Raw genomic sequence first — 10,333 nt, 5'->3', positions numbered from 1 at the left:
ATGAAGAAAATGAAACCCCCCAAATCAACATTTTTTCATCCCAAGATACACACATGTGCATAATATTGGTCAATTTGACAAACTGTAAGAGGGTAATATATTTTATATTTGCCCTGAATAAGAGGATGAAAAGTAAAAGAGAAACAAAAAAGAAAAAAAGAAAATTGCACAAGCTTAAGTCTGATTGGTGGAATAAGTTGTGACATGGATCGCTCACATGGCAAACATCCGGCCATCCATCCATCCATACGTTCATCCATCCGTCCATCCATCCCACCACAGCAAACCCCTCTCCCTCAAGCACGAACCCCACCCAACCCACCACAACCCTCCTTTGCCTTTGTCTTGCACGAACCCTAGCCGCATCTAGATCGGCAGATCCCTCTGCCTATGCCTTCCTCCTTGCCACAAGAAGATCCCACCAAAACCAACCCACATATCGGAACTAGCGAGCACTGCCGGACCATCGCGGCGAGTCGAATGGTGGGATCCTCCCCTGTGTACACGTCCTGCAGGCGCACGCACGCGCAGCCTTCCTCCACCCGGCCGACCAGGCCCAGCAGGGCGGCCAGCCCGGGCTGCTGCTCCCTGCCGTGCGTGGAGGAGGGGCGGCGTGGGGGCATCGAGGGCGATCCTGATGGCGGCGCAGACGGCGATGGAGGAGGCGGTGTACGAGGTGCTGCTTCGGCATGCGCACTGCTCACTCGACTCCATCGGAGGCACTGCCATGCCACGCTTTGCCGCACAACCCGCCGCGTTTATATGACCGTAGCACCTGATCACTCCCCATCACACATCAACGCACGCACACACTCCACCTCGCCACTCCCCCAACCGCCCGCCCCTCCGCCATCCCTCCTCCTCCCCGCTGGGAGCAAAGGTACCGTGCTGTCTGCCCCGACCGATGTTCTTCGTGCTAATCGCTTAGGGTTTTTGCATGGGCGCCGATCCCGGCGGCCACTTTCCGTGCCCAGCCACGTGAGATTTGCGGCGGGGGTGGATTGGATTGTCGCCGAATTGGGGACGCATGGTTTGCTTTGCTAGATTCACGCATTGAATGATTCATGGCATTGTTCGTCCCTTGTTTACCTTCGTGTCAGGGGCGAATTGAGGCCTGCTGTGAGATTATTATCGGTCCTGAAGAACCAGTTCTGATTCCTGACGCGAGCTATGAGATTACGAGTTCTGTCGCCTCACTACCGTAGTACCTTCTTTTGCACGAGACGAATGCGTGGTCCTAGGGTTGGCTGCGTCGATGCAAAGATCGTTCCCCTTTTAAAATTGGATTCGGGGAACAAGTTGTTGCAGCCTGTAGTATTTTTATCTGGTAGGTATACTAACAAAATCACTCCGACATAACGGTTCTAAATACACATCTGCACCTCTTATCATAGTAGCCTAGTAGAAAATTGTTGAAATTGGTAGTGGGCTTTAGGCCCATTAGAGAATTTCAGAAAATCTCCAAGGGCCCATGTAGGTGGTGGCATGACAAGGTGGTGGGAAGTTTAGTCCCACCCCGCTAGTGGAGGAGAGTTTGGACCCCTTTATAAGGGTCTCTCTTCCACATGCTATTGGAGAGTGAGAGGAGAAGGTGCCCTCGCGCACTCCTCCTCCGCCGCCCGCCTCGCCACGCCATGCCTCGTCATGACGCGCCGCGGGTTGCGGGAATGAGCCGAGCTCATACCTACGCGCTTATTTTTGCCGGTCAGGAACGGAGAATACGTAACGGACACGGCACGATCCGAGACGTCGGATCGTGGGCTGTTACCGACTCGGACGTGGGTTCGGCCCACGTCTCTCCACCCATCCGCCTTTATAAGCAGGCTATCGCCTACCCTAGCCGTCACGAGAATCAGATCACATCTGCCTCACGCGTTCGTTCCTTGAACTGCTACTGCCGCCGGCGACTCCGTCCCGTTTGCCGCGTACACGGTCGACGGGAGAGCAAGCCTCCGAAACCTCGCCTCTCCGGTTCCTGTACGGGAGAGGGGCGATTAGGTTTTTGGGGAGCGATCACGCGACTGCTCTCCTCCGTCCGTCTGCTTCGTCTACGCCCGCGTCGCCCTCGTCATCGCCATGTCTTCACCAAGCGAAGCTGACCGTGTCCGCGAGAAGGCCGAAGCCGAGAAGAAGGCGGCAGAGGATACTGCCGCCGCCGCCGCTGCTGCTACGGCCAACTGGCCGATTGGAGGGTATGACTCGTTTATCCTCATGTTCGTATTTATCCTAGCAGTACTACTTGTCTGCATAGATGTATCCACTATATGCATAGTATGTGCTAGGTTAGCTCAAGATCAGTATATCATTAGTCTAGTCAATGCCATGCTAGTTATTATCTCATGGATTTATATACTCGGAAAATTGCCTATTTACTCAACAATCCAAAAACCTAATGTCTGTAGGAATTTTTTGAGTAATGGTTTTGCTGCTACACTGAAACCGGATAAGTTTACCGGTACCTTTTTCAAGCGTTGGCAAACGAGAACCACCTTATGGCTCACGGCTATGAACGTGTTCTGGGTAGCCGGTGTCACTCCTACGAAAACTATCACTCCTGAATAGGAGAAGATGTTTAGGGAGGCCACCGTCCTATTCCTTGGAGCAGTCATTAGCGTGATCGGAGATAAGCTGGTTGATGCATATTTACATATGCATGTTGCCAAGGACTTGTGGGAGGTGCTCGAATCTAAATTCGGGGCCACCGATGCTGGGAGTGAGATGTATGTTATGGAGAAGTTCCACGATTAGAAGATGGTTGACAACCGTTCTGTATTGGAACAAGCTCATGAGATAATATGCATAGCTAAGGAACTTGAGGTTCTTAAGTGCAATTTGCCGGGCAAGTTTGTCGCGGGCTGTATAATTGCTAAGCTCCCTAATTCCTGGAGGAACTTTGCTACTACTCTGAAACATCAGAGGCGTGAGTTCTCAGTAGAGGACATCATCGGCCATCTGAGTGTTGAGCAGAACTCGAGAGCAAAGGACTTCAATGGAAAAGCGGTGGAAAGCTCTTCTGCTGCCAATATGGTACATCAGAGGAACTTCAATTCTCACAAGCCCAAGGGAAAGAATTCTGTCCAACAGAATACCGACTTCAAGAAGAAGGGAAAGAAGCCCTTCAAGAAGAATAAGAAGGGAGATGGCTGCTATACTTGTGGTTCAGAGGAACATTGGGCGAACAAATGCCCAAACAAGTACAAGAAGCCGGCGCAGGACTCCAAGTCCGCCAACATGATTGTGGGCAACAATGAAAGTGGTGCATCTGGGTACGGTAATTTACTTACTATATTTATAGTTTGTCAGTCCACCGATTGGTGGGTGGACACGGGTGCAAATATTCATGTGTGTGCTGACTTATCATTGTTCTCTTCTTATCAGGCCACCGGTCGCGGGTCCGTATTGATGGGGAATGGCGCGAGTGCTTCTGTTCTTGGTGTTGCCACGGTCGATCTGAAGTTTACTTCGGGAAGGATCGTGCAGCTGAAGAACGTGCAGCATGTCCCCGCCATCAAGAATAATCTCGTTAGTGGCTCCCTTCTGTGTAGAGAAGGGTTTAAGTTGGTATTCGAGTCTAATAAAGTAGTAGTTACGAAATATGGACTTCTCGTTGGAAAAGGTTATGAATGCGGAGGTCTGTTCCGCCTTTCTCTTGCAGATTTTTGTAATAAAGTCGTGAACAATATTCATTCGAGTGTTAATGAATCTAAAGTTTGGCATTCACGTCTTTGTCACATAAGTTTCGGTGTTATGTCGTGGCTAGCAAAACTGAATTTAATCCCAACTTTCACTTTAGCCAAAGGTTCTAAGTGCCATTCGTGTGTGCAAGCAAAGCAACCTCGCAAGCCTCATAAGGCTGCAGAGGAGAGACACTTGGCACCATTAGAACTCATACATTCTGATCTTTGTGAGATGAATGGTGTGTTGACTAAAGGTGGAAAGAAATACTTCATGACATTGATAGATGATTCCACTAGATTTTGCTATGTGTATCTGTTAAATACTAAAGATGAGGCTCTACACTACTTTAAAATCTATAAGGCAGAAGTTGAGAATCAACTTGAAAAGAAAATTAAACGAGTCCGGTCTGATCGTGGTGGAGAGTACTTCTCAAACGAATTTGATTCATTTTGTGCGGAACACGGCATTATTCATGAGAGGACGCCTCCCTATTCACCCCAGTCAAACGGGGTTGCCGAGCGGAAAAACCGTACTCTAACTGATTTGGTTAACGCCATGTTAGATACATCGGGTTTATCCAAGGCATGGTGGGGGGAGGCTATATTGACCGCGTGTCATGTCCTGAATAAAGTTCCTACAAAAGATAATGAGGTCACTCCCTACGAGGAGTGGTAAAAGAGAAGGACGACGCTCTCGTACTTACGTACTTGGGGCTGCTTGGCGAAAGTCAATGTACCGATCCCCAAGAAGCGTAAGCTTGGACCAAAGACTGTGGACTGCGTTAATTTGGGATACGCTAAGAATAGCGTAGGCTATAGATTTCTAGTAGTGAAATCTGAGGTACTTGACGTGAAGGTCGGTACAATAATGGAGTCGAGGGATGCTACATTCTTTGAGGATATATTTCCCATGAGAGATATGCAAAGCACTTCTAGACAGGAATCTGAGATAACTCCTGAGCCTGCCATTCCTATGGAATACTATGAACAAACACATGATGAAAATCCTGAGGAGGATGACGAGGAAGCCCGTGGTAGGGGCAAGAGACAAAGGACTGCAAAGACCTTTGGTGATGATTTCTTCGTATACCTCGTGGATGATAATCCCACTTCTATTTCAGAAGCGTATGCTTCTCCAAATGCTGATTACTGGAAAGCTGTGGTCCGTAGCGAGATGGATTCCATCATGGCTAACGGGACATGGGAAATCACTGATCGTCCCTATGGTTGCAAACCATTGGGATGCAAGTGGGTGTTCAAAAAGAAGCTTAGGCCCGATGGTACGATTGAAAAGTACAAGGCTAGGCTTGTGGCCAAGGGCTATGCCCAGAAAGAGGAAGAAGATTTCTTCGATACTTATTCACCTGTGGCTAGACTGACCACCATTCGAGTACTACTCTCATTGGCGGCCTCTCATGGTCTTCTCATTCATCAAATGGACGTTAAGACGGCTTTCCTGAATGGAGAGTTAAATGAGGAAATCTATATGCAACAGCCAGATGGCTTTGTGATAGAAGGTCAGGAAGGAAAGGTGTGTAAGTTGCTGAAATCTTTATATGGTCTGAGACAAGCACCTAAGCAATGACATGAGAAGTTTAATACAACTCTGACATCTATTGGCTTCGTTGTTAATGAAGCTGACAAATGTGTATACTATCGCCCTGGTGGGGGCGAAGGAGTTATATTGTGCTTGTATGTTGATGACATACTGATATTTGGAACCAACCTCAAAGTAATTGAGGAGGTTAAGTCTTTTCTGTCTCAAAACTTTGAGATGAAGGACCTTGGGGTGGCTGATGTTATCTTGAACATCAAGCTGTTGAGAGATGATGAGGGTGGGATTACACTTCTGCAATCCCACTATGTTGATAAGATTTTGAGTCGCTTTGGATATTCAGACTGCAAAATTTGTCAAACACCATATGATCCTAGTGTGCTTATTCCAAATTTTAAAGGCACAACTATAGATCAATTGAGATTCTCTCAAATTATCGGTTCACTTATGTACCTAGCTAGCGCAACGAGGCCTGACATCGCGTTTGCTGTGAGCAAACTTAGCCGGTTTGTTGCAAACCCGGGTGATGTTCATTGGCACGCTGTTGAAAGAATTATGCGCTACTTGAAAGGTAATGTCAATCACGGGCTTCACTATACGGGATTCCCATCCGTACTTGAAGGGTATAGTGATGCAAATTGGATCTCTGATGCTGATGAGATGAAGGCTACCATTGGGTATATGTTTACTCTTGGGGGTGGTGCTGTTTCCTGGAAGTCTTGCAAGCAAACGATCTTAACGAGATCGACAATGGAAGAAGAATTAACAGCATTAGACACATCTGGTGTCGAAGCAGAATTTCTTCGAGATCTTTTACTTACCTGTGGTTGAAAAGCCGGTTCCGGCTATCCTTATGAACTGCGATAATCAGACGGTTATTGTTAAAGTGAAGAGTTCAAAGGACAATATGAAGTCCAACAAACATATAAGAATGAGATTGAAGTCTGTCAGACGTTTGAGAAACTCCGGAGTGATAGCGTTGGATTATATCCAAACGGCTAAGAATCTGGCAGATCCCTTTACTAAAGGGCTATCACGTGTTGTGATAGATAGTGCATCGAGGGAGATGGGTATGAGACCCACATGAGTTGCCATGGTAGTAACCCAACCTATATGATCGGAGATCCCGTGAAGTAGGACCTGGGAAAACAAGCCAGTGGTGAACTGAGGAGAGTAACTTTACTAACCCACTCCGTTGGAGATGCAATACTCTCGGATACTGTATGGTAGGATGACTATTGTCTTAATGTGTTCTAAAGCTTATATGTAAGCAAGATGCTGTCCTACAGAGCGATCTTTGGAGGAACACACCTATATGAGCTTGACTGCTGGTCACAGTCTATGAGATTTGGGTGATCTCTAGTAAACTCATGAATAGGCCAGGAGTGTGACTAATATGCTCCACCCGAGGGGTCACCTTCGGTAGTCTAGTACTAGTAAGACTTGTGGTGAAGCTCCTTTACGCCAAACTGACAATTCAAGGCATAGTCCATTGTTCAGTTGTAAAGGGGTGTAGCTACTTGTTCTAGGTGAAGCTCAACCTTAACAGGTCTTCACTGAAATGCTGGTATATTAAAACAGTGATTGGAACGAGGGAACACGATCTGCCCTTGAGATCTGGTGGGGGATTGTTGAAATTGGTAGTGGGCTTTAGGCCCATTAGAGAATTTCAGAAAAATCTCCAAGGGCCCATGTAGGTGGTGGATGACAAGGTGGTGGGAAGTTTAGTCCCACCCCGCTAGTGGAGGAGAGTTTGGACCCCTTTATAAGGGTCTCTCTTCCACATGCTATTGGAGAGTGAGAAGAGAAGGTGCCCTCGCGCACTCCTCCTCCGCCGCCCGCCTCGCCATGCCACGCCACGCCACGCCACGACGCGCCGCGGGTTGCGGGAATGAGCCGAGCCGAGCTCATACCTACGCGCTTATTTTTGCCGGTCAGGAACGGAGAATACGTAACGGACACGGCACGATCCGAGACGTCGGATCGTGGGCTGTTACCGACTCGGACGTGGGTTCGGCCCACGTCTCTCCACCCAGTCGCCTTTATAAGCAGGCTATCGCCTACCCTAGCCGTCACGAGAATCAGATCACATCTGCCTCACACGTTCGTTCCTTGAACTGCTGCCGCCGCCGGCGACTCCGTTCCGTTTGCCGCGTACACGGTCGACGAGAGAGCAGGCCTCCGAAACCTCGCCTCTCCGGTTCCTGTATGGGAGAGGGGCGATTAGGTTTTTGGGGACCGATCACGCGACTGCTCGACTCCGTCCGTCTGCTTCGTCTACGTCCGCGTCGCCCTCGTCATCGCCATGTCTTCACCAAGCGAAGCTGACCGTCTCCACGAGAAGGCCGAAGCCGCGAAGAAGGCGGCAGAGGATACTGCCGCCGCCGCCACTGCTAAGGCCAACTGGCCGATTGGAGGGTATGACTCGTTTATCCTCATGTTCGTATTTATCCTAGCAGTACTACTTGTCTGCATAGATGTATCCACTATATGCGTAGTATGTGCTAGGTTAGCTCAAGATCAGTATATCATTAGTCTAGTCAATGCCATGCTAGTTATTATCTCGTGGATTAATATACTCGGAAAATTGCCTATTTACTCAACACAAAATAGGGTTTCTCCCACAGGCTGGATATCCTATTAGCAAGTGTAGGAATTATGTGCTGTGTACCATGTTAGCAGAATGATAGTGGAGGACCTGCAGGGGCGGTGCGGCGCGGGAGGCTGAGACGGTCGGCGCCGCCGGTGGCGCGAGGAGCAGCTGGAGCAGGAGAGCGACGTCGAGCTCGGATGGGGCCTCCTCGGCGACGCCTACGACCGCTGCGGCGAGGTCTGCGCCGAGTACGCCTAAGACATTCTACCTCGGTGAGCGAGCCCCCTCACTCACTCACTCTACTCTGCAACTCTAATGATGATAACATTGTACTAGTAGTAGTTAGGCCATCCGTCTCAGCACATTCAGTCCAAATTGCACAAGAGTTCAACGAATAAACGATCGTTCGTGATGTTCCATCATCACATAAAAAACCCGATGCTCCCGCTGCTTGAGCAACACCTCTTCTGCTCTAGAATCCTCATGAGAGGATGAGCCGGAACCTATCCAGAGTCTAACCAACAATTGTAGTACATGGATATAAAAACCATTAGGGATATTGATTATTTTCTTATTTAAAGTCTGTTCTGATGCTTAGGTTGAGCATGAACTCAAACATTCATCACCTGCACTACACTCTTGTAATCTTTCGTAAGTATCGTGTTGTTAGATCTTTGACGACTCGCGGGCGACGATTGTTTAATGGCAGAGAACCCTTAGTGCTGGTAAGTTGACAGAGAAAGTCCTCAAGCTATTTCTGGCAACCGACTGTGAAGAGATCATCTTGCTTGTTCTGCTCCTCAACATTAATCAGCCACTTATACCGGTCCTTCCCACGAGTATGCCACTTATCTGTTTACACTCTACCTGTTCGGATGTTAATGTTATACTCTTGTATCCTCTTATTTGACTTGGTATCCTCTTGTTTGTTTGTTTGTTTTCATGTCGATGTGCTAGATCTGCTGCTGCTTGGTTCGTCCCGCCCGCTTGTTCTTGGAGACGACTTTCTGCTGACATCAGCAGATAAGCTCATACCTGGCCAATGTCTCGATCTTGGCTCTCTACATCAGTGTCTCTCCATCCTACAAGAGCACCTCGACATGGCTCTCAAAGGAGGCATTTCACGACATCCTTAGCTTCATGAAGCTTGCCGTGCCATCCGCGCTCATGGTTTTGTGAGTTTCAGTTTTTGCAGTTACGTTTTTTATCGCGTTCCATCGTGGACTGAATCTGATCTTACATCTACCCAGCTTAGAGTGGTAGTCGTTTGTGCTACTGGTACTTCTCTCCGGACTTCTCGCAAATCCTAAGCTCGAGGCATCGGTGTTGTCCATTTGGTGAGTTGCAATTTCCATGGAGTATTTCACATTCTGTATGCCCTTTTCTGATGCGAAATGTGGAACTTCTTGCAGCTTAAACACAACTGCATTAACATTCATGATGCCCTTCGGGCTTGGGGCAGCCATAAGGTACGACCGAACAACTCAAGACTCGTAAACCTTTTGCCATGCTTCTAGTGCACTACAACTTTATCGTACAGTCACTGTGGCAATGAAACCGTGTATCTTGTCATTGTAGCATCCGTGTTTCAAACGAGCTTGGTACTGGGCGACCTGAAGCTACCAGTCTGGCTACTCGTGTGACCATGGTTCTGGGTCTCGTGGCGGGTGTGTCGTTAGGACTTATTATGCTCTCCGGGCGCAATCTTTGGGGGTATGCGTACATCAACGAGAAGGAGGTGGTGGAATACATTGCGAGAATGATGCCACTTCTTTCTGTTTCGATCATTTTCGATGACCTGCAATGTGTTCTTTCAGGTAAATACAGACGATGCACCAAATAACGTAAATTCCAAGTCTGCACTTGCATACCATTTCCCGAATTTTAGCTTCAGTCTATCTTGTCACTCGTGACTGATATGTAGCATGTCGGTGAACTTTACTCTCGAGATACTAATTGCAACATGGGGTATGTACTTGATATTCCAGGTATTGTTAGGGGTTGTGGCTTGCATAGGATTGGTGCTTGTGTTTCAAAGAATTTTGTCTCACAAATGATCTCAGTGTTGTAATTTGTCAAGCAGTCCATGTATGTACGAAATGAAATCATGCATCTTATTTCACACTTGGCACAATTTATGTGTAGTTATAGTTATAGCCTACTCATTTTTAAAATTATCATGCATCCTTGAAATCGATACGCCATACTTCTTGCCCTGTTTCATGGATGGTTATACCCATTTGATACTTGAATATTGTTGTACTATTTCATTGTCGTTTTTAGCTGTAAGCTAGGAACACCATTAATGACCATCAATTAAAGCATACTCAATCTTCTTATACTCATGTCGATGCATTTTCCTTTTTGAGCGAACCCATCGACACATGTTGACTCATTTAAGTAAACAGTGCATGTTGATAAACCAAGTCATGGAATGACTTACAGTGCCTTGTCACTAAATTGATAAACAGTTTATTTTATGTTAAAATTTGTTCTATTAGAACCTTT

General features: G+C 47.5%; 1 pseudogene; it reads left to right on the top strand.

Annotated features, from left to right (window-relative positions):
* Nucleotides 1-637: 637 nt before the first annotated feature.
* Nucleotides 638-9,742, top strand: LOC123442008 (annotated as a pseudogene).
* The last annotated feature ends 591 nt before the right edge of the window (nucleotides 9,743-10,333 follow it).

This window comes from Hordeum vulgare, chromosome 3H (assembly GCF_904849725.1).
Source record: "Hordeum vulgare subsp. vulgare chromosome 3H, MorexV3_pseudomolecules_assembly, whole genome shotgun sequence".
NCBI lineage: Eukaryota > Viridiplantae > Streptophyta > Magnoliopsida > Poales > Poaceae > Hordeum > Hordeum vulgare.
The sequence above is the reverse complement of the archived record's forward strand: the minus strand, read 5'-3'. Positions and strand labels throughout refer to the sequence as shown.